Source organism: Microcaecilia unicolor, chromosome 14, assembly GCF_901765095.1.
Source record: "Microcaecilia unicolor chromosome 14, aMicUni1.1, whole genome shotgun sequence".
NCBI lineage: Eukaryota > Metazoa > Chordata > Amphibia > Gymnophiona > Siphonopidae > Microcaecilia > Microcaecilia unicolor.
The window spans coordinates 51,823,053-51,841,523 of NC_044044.1; the positions used below are offsets into that span (position 1 = coordinate 51,823,053).

Below are 18,471 nucleotides of genomic sequence, written 5' to 3' on the forward strand. Positions count from 1 at the left end.
GAAATGAAACTTGTACTGCTGAAGACTGTGTTGTTCCTGTTTTGCGGTGGGGCAACGTGTATGAGAAGCAAGATTTCTAGCTTCTGCAATATCAACATGTTAAGGTTGGGGTGTTTTGGGGGGTTCTTTTGGGATCAAATCCAATTAACAGAGAAGTCCAGTGGAGGAAACCATCCCAATACCCTGACGTTTCATCTGTGTTTTCAAACAGTTGGAGTGGATATTATAAATAATGCTTGTGGCCTCCTGGTGTTTGAAGGCATTCCTCATATTTTCCCCCCAGATTCTATATATGGCATATTGAGTAGCACACATTAAATTGTGCACGTGGCCAATTTACATACGCTACTCAATTAGTTAATGAGCATATTAGTGTTGATAATTGGCCAATAACCAATTATCAACACTAATTGGCAATAACTGGAATTTACATGCGTATCTTTTTAGGAGTATTCTATAAAAGAGGGGCACATAAATTCCAGCATAGACAAATAGGAGGCATGGTAGTGGTAGGAGGGTGGGTATGTCGAGGCCAACAATCAATCTACGCACATAGTTATAGAATTTGGGGGAGCCCACATTTAGACGCAGCCATTTACATCAGCTTTTCACTGGCGTAAATGGCTGCGGCACATCCATCCGGCCTACGTGTTTGTCTACAAGCCACGTCTGAACGTAGACGCAGCTTTTAGAATACTGCTAAGCGCATAAATCGGACATGCCTAGATTTAGTTGCCATATATAGAATCCGGCCCTTTATGTCTACTGGAAAAATGCTTGGCTCTTTATACAGCTGTTTTACAGATAATGAAAAACCACTGGATTGTGTAATAAACACCTTGATAATGGCTGATTTTATGCCTCCCTTCTATTCTGTAGGAATTTGGTCATTTTTAACAAGGCTTTTCTGCTTTACTATGTTTGCTGAAAACCATCATACTCTCACATTTGCATTCCATCTTTCTCAAAAACAGGCTCAAAGTGGCTTACTCCATGAACATCAAACAGTATTAAAGTATGAACAGTATTACAATTCGATAATACAGTAAAATACAGCATTACCATTAAGACAATGTCTCAGCTGGCTAGTGTGAGTGGGGGGGAAGAAAGAGTTTTCATTTGCTGATGCAACCATTCAGGAGTGGCGGTGGGAGCTCACTTCTACTGGTAAAATGCATCTTGGTACCTACCCTAGGTGGGTGTTGTCTCATTCAGTCATTCTGAAAGCATTACCAATCATGGCCTCCCGTCTCCCCCCAACAAAGAATGGGAGGAAAACTAAATTGAGCACCAAGGCTCTGTCCTTTGCAAATAAAGCCAGAAGTGTAAAATGAGGAAATTCCTAGGTCCCATAGCCTGGGATTAGTAAATTGTTGATGATCAAGTGAATGTTTATAAAACATAACTGAAACATACAATCATTAGTGAATACAAATATGCATCAAAGACAGAGTGCAAAGCAAAAGAAACATATTCAAGTGCACTGTGCTACTTTGGTGGTTTGGTGAACATTTGTTTTGGCACTGCTCAAATTTACCTTAGCACACACTCATTAGGCATCATGACAAACCACACAAGCCACAGAAATGGGTAGTCAGTGGGAGAGTGGAAGAGCAGGAAACCAGCTAAAGTTTTTGCTGGTCTTTTGCCCATTAGTCAATTTAATTCCTAGGTATTGTTTTGCACCCTGCTATTATGGACATACACAGTATGTATTAAACCTGCATTAGCTTCAACAAAGCTCTTCTTCAATATTGTCAGCATCAAAGTCACTAATAAGTACAAGATAACAGGACCTGCTACAAAATAAATCCTAATTCCCCTACGGACAATGTGGTCAAGATTGAGGTCGAATGACCTGGCAGTAGGACAGTTTCCTTAGGGTACAGAGCAGACTGATCAATATTTTATAATAAAAAGACTAGAAACAAATATACAAGAATCTTCTATTGTACAGAGCAGAAGCGAGATTTGTTTTAAGGATCATTTTGTAAAGCACAGAAAGATAAACTTGGGAGTCTCCCCTAGGAGAATCCCAGGAACTCTTCTGACTCCTACAACAAGAGTACATAAGAATATAAGATGTCCCATGCTGGATCAAACCAATGTTTCATCTAGACTAGCATCCCGTCTCCAACAGTGGCCAATCCAGGTCACTAGGCAATACCCAACAGATCCCAAAGAATAGATCTATTCCTTACAGTTCCCTGCCACAGATGAGCAGCAGCATGCTGAGGACAATTTGACTAACAATTGTTTTTATTTATTTATTGGGATTTATTAACTGCCTTTATGAAGAGATTCACCCAAGGCGATGTGCAGCAGGTACAGTACACTTCTCTAGGAATTCACAAGACCAAGACATATCAAAATCCTTTCTGGATGCAACTGTTGATGTTCTCACATATGAATAAGATCCTGAAAAGTTTCAATAAAGACAAAAATATCAAGGGGGAAAAATGACCTATTAATACTTGCTTGCTAAGGAGATTCCTTACAGCAGTGGTTCCCAAACCTGGTCCTGGAGGCACCCCAGCCAGTCAGGTTTTCAATATATCCACAATGAATATTCATGAGATAGATGTGCAAGCTGTGGAGGCGGTGCATGCAAATTTCTCATGACTATTCATGAGATAGATGTGCAAGCTGTGGAGGCAGTGCATGCAAATTTCTCTCATGAATATTCATTGTGGGTAAACCTAACTGGCTGGGGTGTCTTTCAGGGCCAGGTTTGGGAACCACTGCCTTACAGAATCAGACAATTGTGCAATTTCTTCCTCCTGTTGCCTTCAAATTATAAGCATGCCCTGGCTTGGGTGAGCTCTTCTTCAAGAAGCTCATGATTCTGAAGGACAGGGAGAGGAATTTTTGGTCCAGATGGGGTGGAAGCAAAGAGCTGCTCAGGGATCCAAGGCTACCAATAGAAGCGCTACTACTACTACTACTTAGCATTTCTATAGTGCTACTAGGGTTACGCAGCGCTGTACAAGTTAAAACATGGGGAAGGACAGTCCCTGCTCAAGCAATGGCATCTATTTATATTGCCTATTTTTGGGACATCACCACCAAACTGTCACTGGTTCAGGCTGCACACAGACATGATATTCAATGTTCTCAACTGACTGTAAAGCCTCATTTATTAAAAATTGTATATCATATTGACAGCATACTGTTTTATTTGATTTGAAAGATGTTTAATTCTGTCTGGAGCTTTGACTCTGATTTCTGAAATGTACTATGAGAACCATGTTTTATTTGAAAGTGAAGGGAAGAAGCTAATTCCATAAACTGTACTAGCCCCCTCCCCCCCAACCCCTTAAAAAGCTAGTATGTTACATTCCTTCCCCTCCACTTGTTGGAATGTCACCTGCAGCGGTGCTTCTACCCTAATGCATTGCGGGATTTGTAGTACCTGCTTCTTCCATTTATCCCTTTAGTACCCCACTACAAGTACCAAGGTCTAACTTATCGCCACAGAAACATATGATAAAAGCCACGAAACCGGTGAAAGTATTGCTACTATTTAACAACATGGCAATAAAAATAAATGCCCAGTCCTGTGTAGACTGAGGACCGGGAGCCCAGAGCTGCCGGCAGCCACTCTCTCTTGTTACCCCAGCTCAGGCGGGAGTGGCCCCCCTCTCGGGGCTCCACGAACCCTCCCACCACCCCTGTTACTCTTACCTTCATCCATTTGGGAAGCGGAGGCGGCGAGCGCAGGGATTCAGGGCCTGCTCCTGCCGGGCGTCATGGCAACTGCAGCCGCCGCCATCTTTGACGCTCCGCCCCGCCGGGCTTCAAGCGGCGGCAGTGCGCATGTGCGCACGGAGGGCGTGGGAGCCACTTCCCCCAGCAGAGTCGTTTGTTTACGGCCGTCGCCTGGGAGACACTGCTGGCTGTCCCCACGTGCCTGTAGTGCGTAAAGGAGGCTGGAAAACGGGGGACGGCTGACTGTGCTTCAAACTCCGCCTCCTTTGAAAGGGGCGGGGTGAATGACGTACGAGATTTTTTTATTTTTTCCCGGGGACTGGACGTGATCAAAATGTATTGCATACTAGTGAAAAAAGGCCAGGCAGTTTCTGAAAGAAATTAAACGGGCGCTAGCAAGGTTGGCCTCTAATGGTAATTATGTTTTTAAGGGAACTGTTAAACAGTTCAACTGTTAGGAGAGAGTATGTGTGAGAGAGTGAATGAGTATGTGTCAGAGACAAAGAGTGTGTGTCAGAGAGAGACAGTGTGTGATTGAGAGACAGAATGTGTGTATCTGTCAGTGTGAGTGAGTGTAGTAGGGTTACCATATTTTGTCCTCTGAAAAAGAGGCGGGGATAGTGCTGGGCAGACTTATACGGTCTGTGCCAGAGCCAGTGGTGGGAGGCGGGGCTGGTGGTTGGGAGGCGGGGATAGTGCTGGGCAGATTTATAGGGTCTGTGCCAGAGCCAGTGGTTGGGAGGCGGGGATAGTGCTGGGCAAACTTATACGGTCTGTGCCCTGAAGAGGACAGGTACAAATCAAAGTAGGGTATACACAAAAAGTAGCACATATGAGCTATAGAAATGTTTAATAGTAGTAGTAGTTTATCTTGTTGGGCAGACTGGATGGACCGTGCAGGTCTTTTTCTGCCATCATCTACTATATTACTATGTCACGTCCCTTTCGCAACCTCGCCCTGCCCTTTCTCGCTCACTCCACCCTCATATATTCCCTCCCCCCCCCCCGGGTCACATATTCCCCTCCCCTGCCCCTTGTCCCATATTCCCCTCCCCCTCCCCTACTATCTACTGCCCTGGTGGTCTAGTGACCGCTTCGGGGCAGGAAAGAGCTCCCTCTGTCCTGCCTGCAGCGCTGCCTGCCCTCGCCCTGCATCCTTCTCAGTCTCGGCTCGGGATTCAAAATGGCCACCGAGAGTTGAAGTCTCACGAGGCCGCTTTAACTCCCGGTGGCCATTTTGAATCCCGAGCCGAGACTGAGAAGGATGCAGGGCGAGGGCAGGCAGCGCTCCAGGCAGGAAAGAGGGGGCTCTTTCCTGCCCCAAAGAGGTCACTAGACCACCAGGGCAGATAGTAAGGGGAGGGGAGACCTATGGCGCCGCTCGCCCGCCTGTTTGTCCAGAAATCCGGACAAACAGGCGGGTGGGCAAAACTCATTTCCTGTTTCTGCAAGGACGGGACCAGAGCTAAGACAGAGAAACGGGCCGAGCCTGCGTGCGTTGTACCGCTGCTGCCGGCGGCCATAACGCCGACGTTGTGAGTGAAGATGAGTTTTAAAAATCGGAGGGAGGGGGCCTGGAACTGGAAGGGAGGGAGGGAGGGACGACGCCCGTAGAACTGGGAGGGAGGGGGGAGCCTGGAATTGGGAGGGAGGGAGGGAAAGGGGACCCTGTCACTGGCGTTAAACAGCTGAAGCGGTTCCTCCACAGCAACGTCTCTGTAGTAACATCTCCTGACGTCAGGCAAGCAGGGTTCTAATGCGGGCCAGTGATGTCCGGAGATGGTTACGATCCCAATGAGACACATTCAAACGTTGAAGGAGCAAATTATATTAGATGACGCACTGAAGACAGCTTCCCAACCTTTTCAAGCCTTAAGTACATCTACATTCAAGGCACGATTAAAGGCATAAATTAACTAGACACATGCCTAGGCTTAAAACCAGAGCTAACAAGTTCTAAGAGGGGAACTTTTTTGGCCAGATCTAGTTTTGAACATACATGCCACAGTGCAGCATACTGCCTGTAGTCCTTGCTTCTGTTCATTAAAACCAGTGCTACAGGTACCATAATACATAATGATGGAGTTGACAGAAATTCGGGAATGGCCTAAAATCTCCTTCCTAGAGCTCAGTAACGTAGTAACTCTGTACATAAACGGCTGATGGGAGATATGATAGAGGTCTATAAAATAACAAATGGAGTGGAACAAGTAGATGGGAATCTCGTTTACTTTTTCTAAAAATAGTAGGACTAGGGGGTACTCAATGAATATACAAAGTAGTAAATTTACATCAAATTGTACAAAATATTTCTTCACACACCCTGTAATTAAACAATGGAATTTGTTGCCAGAGAATACAGTAAAAGCAGTTAGTTTAGCAGGGTTTAAAAAAGGTTTGGCTAACTTCCTAAAAGTTCATAAGCCATTATGAAGATGGACTTGGGGAAAATCAATTGTTTATTTCTAGGATAAGCAGCAAAAAATGTATTGTACTATTTTGGGATCTTGGTATTTGTAACCTGTTGGAAACAGGATGCTGGGCTCGATGGACCTTTGGTCTGTCCCAGTATGGCAACGTTTATATTCTTATGACCTTTAACATGTTAATTTATTTTTAATTAAATACTTTACAAACTTTAACACTGAAGCAACTATGAGATTTAGGGCTCAAAGCATTTACAAAGTTCCATAGGTTACTATGACACTTTGTAAGTCTAAGTGCTTTGAAAATACACCTCTCCATAATCTCAACAGTTCCCACAGGAAGCACATTTATCCACATACATAGATTTCTCCTACTTCTGTGACCCATCCCATTGAACCTCTCCTAAGTACCAACTGCATATCCCTTTCCCTCCCCTCCTTAATCCCACATTCCCTAGATAAGGCTGCCCTCTCTTATCTCCTAATGCCCAGGTTTCCTCCTCTATTTCTCATAATGTTCCAAGATCCTAACAATTTGGTCAATCTTGTCATTTGATACATATAATTTAACTATCACCCATTCCCAGTCTGTACTTGGTCCTCATCCAAACCAGAAGATTGCCTATTCAACAGGAAATCACCCAACTGTTTCACAATCTATACTCCCAATACTTCTTGCAAAATGTACACCACTCTGTCCCAATATCCAGTAATCCCAAAAGCAGTCCCACAATAAATGCAAAAAGGTCCCCTTTTGCTCACATCCCTGCCAGCAATCATCCTGACCATTCCAAAAATCTTGCCTACAGTCAGTGATGTATTACCAACTATATCAGTTCTCATAGCCATTTTAAGTAGAGGAGTGTGGTAGCCATGTTAGTCCACTCTTAAGGTTATCAATAGAAATCAAACAAAATAAAACATGGAAAAGAAAATAAGATGATACCTTTTTTATTGTATAACTTAATACATTTCTTGATTAGCTTTCGAAGGTTGCCCTTCTTCCTCAGATCGGAAATAAGCAAATGTGCTAGCTACTACTACTACTACTACTACTTAACATTTCTAGAGCGCTACTAGGGTTACGCAGCGCTGTACAATTTAACAAAGAGAGACAGTCCCTGCTCAAAGAGCTTACAATCTAATAGACAAGTGAACGGTCGGTCCGATCGGGGCAGTCAAATTGGGGCAGTCTGGATTCACTGAACGGTAAGGGTTAGGTGCCGAACGCAGCATTGAAGAGGTGGGCTTTAAGCAAAGACTTGAAGATGGGCAGGGAGGGGGCTTGGCGTAAGGGTTCAGGAAGGTTGTTCCAAGCATAGGGTGAGGCGAGGCAGAATGAGCGGAGCCTGGAGTTGGCGGTGGTGGAGAAGGGTACTGAGAGGAGGGATTTATCCTGTGAACGGAGGTTACGGGCGGGAACGTAAGGGGAGATGAGGGTAGAGAGGTAGTGAGGGGCAGCAGACTGAGTGCATTTGTAGGTAAGAAGGAGAAGCTTGAATTGAATGCGGTATCTGATCGGAAGCCAGTGAAGTGACCTGAGGAGAGGGGTGATATGAGTATATCGGTTCTGGCGGAATATGAGACGTGCAGCAGAGTTCTGAACAGACTGAAGGGGGGATAGATGGCTAAGTGGGAGGCCGGTGAGGAGTAAGTTGCAGTAGTCCAGGCGAGAGGTAATGAGAGCGTGGACGAGAGTTCGGGTGGTGTGTTCAGAGAGGAAAGGGGGAATTTTGCTGATGTTAAAGAGGAAGAAGCGACAGGTCTTGGCTATCTGCTGGATATGCGCAGAGAAGGAAAGAGAGGAGTCAAAGATGACTCCGAGGTTGCGGGCAGATGAGACGGGGAGGATGAGGGTGTTATCAACTGAGATAGAAAGTGGAGGAAGAGGAGAAGTGGGTTTTGGTGGAAAGACGATAAGCTCGGTCTTGGACATGTTCAGTTTCAGGTGGCGGTTGGACATCCAGGCAGCAATGTCGGATAAGCAGGCCGATACCTTTGCCTGGGTCTCCGCGGTGATGTCTGGTGTGGAGAGATACAGTTGGGTGTCATCAGCATAGAGATGATACTGGAAACCATGAGATGAGATCAGGGAGCCCAGGGAAGAGGTGTAGATTGAGAAGAGAAGGGGTCCAAGGACTGATCCCTGGGGAACACCAACAGATAAGGGGATGGGGGTGGAGGAAGATCCATGAGAGTGAACTTTGAAGGTGCGGTTGGAGAGATAGGAGGAGAACCAGGAGAGGACAGAGCCCTGGAACCCAAATGAGGACAGTGTGGCAAGAAGTAAGTCATGATTGACAGTGTCAAAAGCAGCGGATAGATCCAGGAGGATGAGGATGGAGTAGTGGCCTCTGGATTTGGCAAGGAACAGGTCATTACAGACTTTAGAAAGTGCTGTTTCTGTCGAGTGAAGAGGGCGAAAACCGGATTGAAGCGGATCAAGGATGGCATGAGAGGAGAGAAAATCAAGGCAGCGGCTGTGGACTGCGCGCTCAAGTGTCTTGGAGAGGAAGGGTAGGAGGGAGATGGGGCGGTAGTTGGAGTGTATATAAGTGTATATAAGTGAAAACATTCAAGCATTACTATGACAGTCTGACAGGGTGGGAGGAGGGGGGTGGGTAGGAAGTATGCATGGGGACATCAAAGCATATCATTGATATTCTAACAGGGTGGGTGTGGATAGGTGAGGGTGATCAACAGAGACATACAGCTTTATGGTTTATAATGGGCTAGGAACCCCAGATCCTTGTTAAGTCCTTTCTGTTGGGTGTTAAAATATTCAATCATTCTGACTTCAAAGGTCTTACGTTCTTGTATGGTTTTAAAGTTACCTTTGAGGATTCTCACTGTGAAGTCACTGGTACAGTGTCCTGGTCCTGTAAAATGTTGACCAACAGGCGTGGGAACCCTGCTGGCACCAGTATTGTTCATATGATGTCTATGTAAATTGAATCTTGTCTTAAGCATCTGGCCTATTTCTCCAATATAGCATCCTTCGTTACATTTTTTACACTGAATGATATACAGTATACCACATTGGAAGATGAGCAAGTGAACGATCCCTTTATGTTGAATATCTTTCCTTTGTGGATGACTTTGGGGTCCTGTGAAATATTTTGGCATAGTTTGCAACTGGATAAATTACAGGGAAGTGTAAAATGACTGTCACAGATTTTCATCCTGGCAAACCTGCCGGAAGTGGAACTGGTAGACGTGAATCGTTTCTTTACTCTTTCCCAAAATACTAGGACTACGGTGCACACAATGGAGCTACAAAGTAATACATTTAAAACAAATCACAGAAAATATTTCTTCACTCAATGTGTAATTAAACTCTGGAATTCATTGCCAGAGAATGTAGTAAAAGCAGTTAGCTTAGTGGGATTGAAAAAAAGGTTTGGATAGCTTCCTTAAAGTCCATAAGCCATTATTAAGATGGACTTGGGGAAAATCCACTGCTTATTTCTAGGGTAAGTAGCATAAAATGTATTGTGCTGTTTTGGGATCTTGCCAGGTACTTATAACCTGGATTGGCCACTGTTGGAAATAGGATTCTGGGCTTGATGGTCCTTCGGACTGTCCCAGTATGGCAAATCTTATGTTCTTATGAGGGGGGAAACAGAGCCACCGCTGCCCCTGGAGGACTGTCTGTGCTTTCCCCCACTGTGAATTGTCCATTAGTCTTCTGCTTCCTCTGCTGCTGGTTTTCCTCTGCAATCAGAACACACTTATTTACCAAAAGGGTTAACTGTGAGCTGGCAGGCACTCAGCTAATTGTATATTATTCAGCATTCAGTGACTGCTAGGAGTTGGAAACAACGGCTCTTAAACACCAAATTATTCCAAACAAAGAGAAAATGAAAACCTAGCTCCAGAGTGAGGGATGTGATAGAGCCATCATTGTCCGCCCACTGATTGGAAGAGAAGTAAAGCAGAGGACCTGAATAAAATACACACACATGGCCCTGTTTCTTTTAGAGGGTGAGGTCGACTTCGTGAGTCCTTGTGCCGGGCGGAGCACAGAGACGAGGACTCGAACCTGCACTCTGCTGGGCATCCAAGCAACCCCGAGGCTTCACCTGTGATGACCGCCGTTCCCCGAGGGTTGAGCCCCCAGGTGCGAGCGGCCGACAGGACGTCCGGATGCAGGTAGGGGTCAGAAACTGGATACGGGCAGGAATCAGGGACAGAAAGATTAAGGAGGCTAGGGCTATTCAGCTTGGAGAAGAGACGGCTGAGGGGAGACATGATAGAGGTATATAAAATGATGAGTGGAGTGGAACAGGTGGATGTGAAGCGTCTGTTCACGCTTTCCAAAAATACTAGGACTAGGGGGCATGCGATGAAACTACAGTGTAGTAAATTTAAAACAAATCGGAGAAAATGTTTCTTCACCCAACGTTTAATTAAACTCTGGAATTTGTTGCTGGAGAAAGTGGTGAAGGCGGTTAGCTTAGCAGAGTTTAAAAAGGGGTTGGACGGTTTCCTAAAGGACAAGTCCATAAACCGCTACTAAATGGACTTGGGAAAAATCCACAATTCCAGGAATAACATGTATAGAATGTTTGTACGTTTGGGAAGCTTTCCAGGTGCCCTTGGCCTGGATTGGCCGCTGTCGTGGACAGGATGCTGGGCTCGATGGACCCTTGGTCTTTTCCCAGTATGGCATTACTTATGTACTTATGCAATAGGGTAGACACCCCTGATTGTGTGGATAACATGAGGAAGGATTTAGCAAAGCTAGAGGAATGGTCTGGAATTTGGCAGCTTAAATTTAATGCTAATAAATGTAAGGCCATGCATTTGGGCTCCAAAACCTGAGGGAACGGTACAATTTAGGGGGTGAAGAACTTTTGTGCACAAAAAAGAGGAGCAGGACTTGGATGTGATTGTATGTGATAATTTGAAGGTGGTCAAACAGGTAGAAAAGGCGACAGCAAAATCTAGAAGGATGCTTGGGTGCATAGGAAGAGGAATGGCCAGTAAGAAAAAGGATGCCCCTGTATAAGAATCTGGCGAGACCTCATTTAGAATACTGTTTACAATTCTGGAGACTGAACCTTCAAAAAGATATAAACAAGATGGGGTCAGTCCAGAAGATGGCTACTAAAATGGTCAGTGGTCTTCATCATAGAACATAAGGGGACAGACTTAAAAATCTCAATATGTATACTTTGGCAGAGGGGAGATAGATAAGAGTCTCAATTGAAAGGAAGCACTGGAAAAAAGGGGCATAGGATGAAGGTGAAAAGGAGGACAAAGCCGTAGCGGAGAAATTAAATGAATTCTTTGCTTCGGTCTTCACCGAGGAGGATTTGGGGGGGACACCGGTGCCGGAAAGAATATTTGAAGCGGGGGAGTCGGAGAAACTAAACAAATTCTCTGTAACCTTGGAGGATGTAATGGGTCAGTTCAGCAAGCTGAAGAGTAGTAAATCACCGGGACCTGATGGTATTCATCCCAGAGTATTAATAGAACTAAAAAATGAACTTGCGGAGCTACTGTTAGAAATATGCAATCTGTCCCTAAAATCGAGTGTAATACCGGAAGACTGGAGGGTAGCCAATGTTACTCCGATTTTTAAGAAAGGTTCCAGAGGAGATCCGGGAAATTATAGACCGGTGAGTCTGACGTCGGTGCCGGGCAAGATGGTGGAGGCTATTATTAAGAATAAAATTGCAGAGCATATACAAAAACATGGACTGATGAGACAAAGTCAGCACGGATTTAGTGAAGGGAAGTCTTGCCTCACCAATCTAATGCATTTTTTTGAGGGGGTAAGCAAACATGTGGACAATGGGGAGCCGGTTGATATTGTATATCTGGATTTTCAGAAGGCGTTTGACAAAGTGCCGCACGAAAGACTCCTGAAGAAATTGCAGAGTCATGGAATCGGAGGTAGGGTATTATTATGGATTAAGAACTGGTTGAAAGATAGGAAGCAGAGAGTAGGATTGCGTGGCCAGTATTCTCAGTGGAGGAGGGTAGTTAGTGGGGTCCCGCAGGGGTCTGTGCTGGGTCCGTTGCTTTTTAATGTATTTATAAATGACCTAGAGATGGGAATAACTAGTGAGGTAATTAAATTCGCCGATGACACAAAATTATTCAGGGTCGTCAAGTCGCAGGAGGAATGTGAACGATTACAGGAGGACCTTGCGAGACTGGGAGAATGGGCGTGCAAGTGGCAGATGAAGTTCAATGTTGACAAGTGCAAAGTGATGCATGTGGGTAAGAGGAACCTGAATTATAGCTACGTCTTGCAAGGTTCCGCGTTAGGAGTTACGGATCAAGAAAGGGATCTGGGTGTCGTCGTCGATGATACGCTGAAACCTTCTGCTCAGTGTGCTGCTGCGGCTAGGAAAGCGAATAGAATGTTGGGTGTTATTAGGAAGGGTATGGAGTCCAGGTGTGCGGATGTTATAATGCCGTTGTATCGCTCCATGGTGCGACCGCACCTGGAGTATTGTGTTCAGTACTGGTCTCCGTATCTCAAAAAAGATATAGTAGAATTGGAAAAGGTACAGCGAAGGGCGACGAAAATGATAGTGGGGATGGGACGACTTTCCTATGAAGAGAGGCTGAGAAGGCTAGGGCTTTTCAGCTTGGAGAAGAGACGGCTGAGGGGAGATATGATAGAAGTGTATAAAATAATGAGTGGAATGGATCGGGTGGATGTGAAGCGACTGTTCACGCTATCCAAAAATACTAGGACTAGAGGGCATGAGTTGAAGCTACAGTGTGGTAAATTTAAAACGAATCGGAGAAAATTTTTCTTCACCCAACGTGTAATTAGACTCTGGAATTCATTGCCGGAGAACGTGGTACGGGCGGTTAGCTTGAAGGAGTTTAAAAAGGGGTTAGATAGATTCCTAAAGGACAAGTCCATAGACCGCTATTAAATGGACTGGAAAAATTCCTCATTTTTAGGTATAACTTGTCTGGAATGTTTTTACGTTTGGGGAGCGTGCCAGGTGCCCTTGACCTGGATTGGCCACTGTCGGTGACAGGATGCTGGGCTAGATGGACCTTTGGTCTTTCCCAGTATGGCACTACTTATGTACTTATGTAATAGATTCAGAATTAACCCAAGGAAATACTTCTTCATGGAACGGGTGGTGAATTCATGGAATGGCCTCCCGGTGGATGTGGTGTAGATGAAAACAGTATCTGAATTCAAGAGAACCTGGGACAAGTACACAGGATCTCTAAGGGTATGATAGGGAGAGTAGATGGTATGGATGGGCAGATAAATAACCTATATGGTCTTTATCTGCCTACATTTTTCTATGTTTCAGTGCTCTTAGTGTTCCCATGCAAAAGCGGGACACTCAAGGCAGTGGTTTAGACCTTTGAGATCTAAGACTGAACGAAAGGTGCCTTCCTTCTTTAGGACAATTAAGTAGATGGAGTATCTGCCTTGTCTTTGTTTGGCCTGGGGAACTGGAACAATGGTGGAATTTAGTGGAGGAGTGGCCTAGTGGTGGACTTTGGTCCTGAGGAACTGAGTTCGATTCCCGGCACAGGCAGCTCCTTGTGACTCTGGGCAAGTCACTTAACCCTCCATTGCCCCATGTAAGCCGCATTGAGCCTGCCATGAGTGGGAAAGCGCGCGGGGTACAAATGTAACAAACAAAAAAAAATCTACAGTGGCCTGAACTTTGACTACTTTGGTTCCCTTTTGACAAGGAGACTGCAAGAAGAGAGGAGTGACCAGGCGGGAGAATGCCAACTTATAGCCTTCTGTAAGAATATCCAGAACCCACTGCTCTGACATGATTTTGGCCCACTCCTCATGAAACTCCTGAAGACGTCCTCCCACTGGAGGAAGGGAAAAGTGGATCAGCCTGACATCATTGCAAAGCTCAGGAGGCCTTTGGCTGTTCTAGCTGATTAAGAGGAGGACTTCCTGTCTGTACAAAAGGAAGAACGGCGTGCCTGAAAGCGGGACTTCAGACCATATTGCTGACGACCAGGCCAGGCCGGTACAGTTTGCTGTCTTGAAATCAAGAGCCTCCTGAAGATGGACGACCAGAGGCTTTTGGCTTATCCTCCGGCAACTGCTGTGACTTGGGAACGTTTCCCCCAGTTCTTTCACTAAGTTACTGAGATCTTCTCCAATTAGCCATAACCCATTAACATGTCATAAACAGCATCTGCCAAGTAGACCAACCCCACTTCCAGCTGGGTACTGTGGCGCCTGTCTTATGTTGCCAATTGCTAATGCCACTTCAGGCATCCTATTGTATAGGTCATTTAGGGCAGTGCCCCCTTTCACTGGCAATGTGGTCTTCATAGTCACCGCCGTAACAAGGGAGTCCACTCTGGGAAGCTGCAATTTATTTTTCTCCTTCAGAACCAACAGGTAGAGGCGAGTCATGGTTCTTCCCACTCTCAGCCCTACGTCCGGTGAAATCCATATATTGCTATAATCAGGCCCTGGATGTTTGGATGCATCAAGACAGTCTTAGAAGGACCTCTAAGCCCCTCTAAGCCCCCTCATGATCAATGAAGACGGAACTCCTGATGCTGACGCAGAAGGCTCCTCAATGGAAAGCACTGCCAGTCCCTCAGAAATAAGAGTCCTAAGCTTCTCTATGAAACCTCAGTACTTTCAGATCATCCCTCTCCTCAGGAGGGAGATCTTCCTCCTCTAACAGCTCCTTCAACGATGTCTCCATTGAACCGACTGAGGCCACATGAGATAAGGAAGGAGAAGCAGAGATAGGCTCATATGCCCACTCCTGGAGATCTAAATGAGATCTCTTAGGAGCCGGAGGGGCAGCGAGGCGATAAAGCAACTCTGGCTGTCCCTGCTTCAGTAAATAGGCCTGGTATAAGAGCAATATAAATTCAAGAGAAAACAAAGACCCCTAGGCAGCTGAATGCTCTATCGGGCCACTGAGGCTGCAAAATGGCAGCTGTGCTCTACACATGATCACACAGAAGCTGTTCCTCATTGCCAAAAATGGTTCCAATAGATGCACTGAGCACAGAAATATCTAGCAAACAGCCGTTTTCAAAAAAAAAGTTGGACATTTCTCTGATTTGAAAATGTCCATGTTCGCTACTGGACTTTTGGATGTTTTTCGCAAAACGTCCAAAATCAGATAAAGATGTCATATTGAAAATATCCCTCTACATGTTCTGTCTTTGTTGACATCCTGTGCTGTCTATTAAAATGTTTTATTGCATATTGTGTTGACATTGTAATGTAGCATACTACTGGGCTCATTTTCAAAACAGAAAAACGTCTAAAAAGTGGCATAAAGTTCCATTTGGACGTTTTCTCACAAAAACGTCCAAATCAGCATTTTCGAAACCTATTTTTAGATGTTTTTCTTTGAAGTCTGTCAGAAGTGCATCCAAATCTCGTGGGCGTATCAGGGGCGTGTTCAGGGCGGGACTTGTGCGTTCCTGAGACTTAAGACGCTTTTCATCTGTAATGGAAGAAAACAAAACCATCCAGGACTAAAACTAAGACGTTTTGAGCTAGACCTGCTTTTTATAAATAATAAGGCACAAAAAGGTGCCCTAAATAAGCAGATGACCACTGGAGGGACTCAGGGATGACCTCCCCTTATTCCCCCAGTGGTCACTAACTTCCTCCCAACCCCAAAAATGTGATGAAAAACATTACTTGCCAGCCTCAGATATTATACTCAGGGCCATTAGAACAGCACGCAGGTCCCTGGAGTAGTCTAGTGGTGGGTGCAGGGACTGCAGACAGGTGGACTCAGGCTTCTACCTCCCCCTACCTGTTACACTTGTGGAGGAAACTGTTGATGACCCACTGTACCCACATATAGGTGCCCCCTTCACCCATAAAGGCTATGGTAGTGGGTTTTGGGGGGCTCAGCAGACAAGGTAAGGGAGCAATGGTCAGATGTGTACCTGGGAGCATTTTATGAAGTCCACTGCAGTGCCCCCTAGGGTGCCCTATTGCTTTCCTGGGCTGTCAGGGGGATGAGTGTACGAAAAATGCTGGTTCCTCCTACATCCCCCAATGGCTTGATTTTGTGCGTTTTGCACTTGGTAATTTGCTTTTTTTTTTTTTATGGACCAAAAAATAAAACGTCCAAATCACAAAACCTTCTATTTTCGAAAACAAAAGATAGACGTTTTTCTTTTTTGAAAATGACCTTCTTTGCTATTTGGATTTTGGACATTTTATGCAAAATGTCCAAAGACGGACAGACGTCATATCGAAAATGCCCCTCCATGTTATACCTTGTATTGTTATTTGAATATTTTTACTGCTGTGTTTATTGCTTATGTTTGACTTATTCTTGCTGTACACTGTCTTGAGTGAATTCCTTCAAAAAGGTGGTAAATAAATCCTAATAAATCAATAAAATCAGAATTAGGCATAATGAAGACATTTTGTAGGTTCATTTATATTTTAATATCTGTTTCATCTTTACATTTCTTACAGGACTTGCTACTCAAAAAAAAAAAAAAAAAAAAATATATATATATATATATATCTACTATAATAAAATGCACCTCCAACGTTCTGAAGCTGACTCCGTGGCTTCAGGGTTCGTAAGTCTGTAAGGGTGTCTCATCTCTCTATGCCCTGCCCTCGCATCAAAACGTGACAACGTCGAGGGCGGGCCCCGCCCTCGCCTCTAAACGTGATGACGTCGAGGGCGGGTAACAACGCAGGAGGAGGACTGAGGGAACGAACGAACATCGCTCCGTTCAGAAGCTGACTCCATGGACAGCCAGGACTTACAATAACGCCGCCGCTTCGACTGGGTGGCTGGGGGGGGGGGGGCGCAGGGGACAAAGGAGAATCGCAGGGTGGCTGCAGGGGGGGCAGGGGACACAGGACAATCGCTAGGTGGCTGCAGGGGGGCCAGGGCAGAGAGCACAAATCGCTGGGTGGCTGAAGGGGGGGCAGGGGAGACAGTGGAGAATCGCTAGGTGGCTGCAGGGGGGCCAGGGCAGACAGCACAAGTCGCTGCGTGGCTGGAGGGGTGGCAGGGGAGATAGGAGAATCGCTGGCTGGCTGGAGGGCTGGCAGGGGAGAGGAGAATAGCTGGGTGGCTGGAGGGGGGCCAGGGGACAGAGGAGAATCGCTAGGTGGCTGCAGGGGGGCCAGGGCAGACAGCACAAGTCGCTGGGTGGCTGAAGGGGGGGGGCAGGGGAGAGAGCATAATCGCTGGCTGGCTGGAGGGGTGGCAGGGGAGAGAGGAGAATCACTGCATGGCTCGAGGGGGGGGCAGGGGAGACAGGAGAATCGCTGGGTGGCTGGAGGGGGGCCAGGGGAGAGAGGACAATCACACACACTCTCTCTCTCTCACAGACACACTCGCACCATATCACTCTCGCTCTGTCACACACACACACTCGCACCATATCACTCTCGCTCTGTCACACACACACACTCGCATGGTGCTGCCGGGGGGGGGGGGGGGGGGAGGCAGGGGGTCCTCAGACCTGAGAGGGGGGAGGGGATCCTGAGACCTGAGGAGGAGGTGCTGAGACCACAGAGGGAGGGGGGAGGTATCTCTGTCACACACACACACTCTCTCTCACAGTCACTGTCTTTCTCTCTCTCACTCTCATACAGTCTCTCACACTATGTCTCACACTGTATCACATTCACTCTCTGTCACACAGTCACTCTCACACAACCTCGGTCTCACAGACAGTCTGTGTATCGCACACATAGTCTCTCACACTCTGTCTCACACACACACTCTCTCTCTCACACAGTGCATCTGTGTGAAACACACTCTCTCAGTCACTGTCTCACATACGCACTCGCACACTCTCATTCTCACGCACGCACTCTCTCTCTCACACGCACACTCGCACCCAGACTCACTCTCTGTCACACACACTCGCACCCAGACTCACTCTCTGTCACACACACTCGCACATTCACTCTCTCTCACACACACTCTCTCAAACATACACACTCTGAGGAAAACCTTGCTAGCACCCGTTTCATTTGTGTCAGAAACGGGCCTTTTTTACTAGTATATATATATATAAGCTTCATTTTAGCAATGAGAAAACTGCACCTGGAAAGACTGCACCGAGATTTTGCTCACCCTAAAAAGAACTGTACAGATAATTTTAATGCAGCATCTGTACTCGCAAAAATATTTTTAGATAGTTCAGCGGGCAATTATAAAGAAGTTCAAGTTTAAGATCCACCTGTTCTTTCTAAACTTTATTTAAATCTTGAGATACTAAGGCAACTGAGGAGGGACTCAAGGAAAGAGGCACCTTAAATGTCAGCGGTGGACTATTAATAAAATGCAATCTTATTTCTAACTGAGAGACCCCAAAAGGTAGCAACAGAGCCAAGAACAGTAAGAAC

At 45.8% G+C, this 18,471-nt stretch overlaps 1 protein-coding gene across 2 annotated transcripts in view; it reads right to left on the reverse strand.

The window, feature by feature from the left end:
• The window catches only part of USP21 (ubiquitin specific peptidase 21), a 122,901-nt gene extending 119,116 nt beyond the window's left edge, over positions 1-3,785 (reverse strand). For both annotated transcript variants that reach the window (XM_030187823.1, XM_030187822.1), the window contains exon 1: positions 3,685-3,785. The gene's annotated coding sequence lies outside the window, so the exon portion shown is untranslated. The remainder of the gene's footprint in view (positions 1-3,684) is intronic.
• Positions 3,786-18,471: the final 14,686 nt, after the last annotated feature.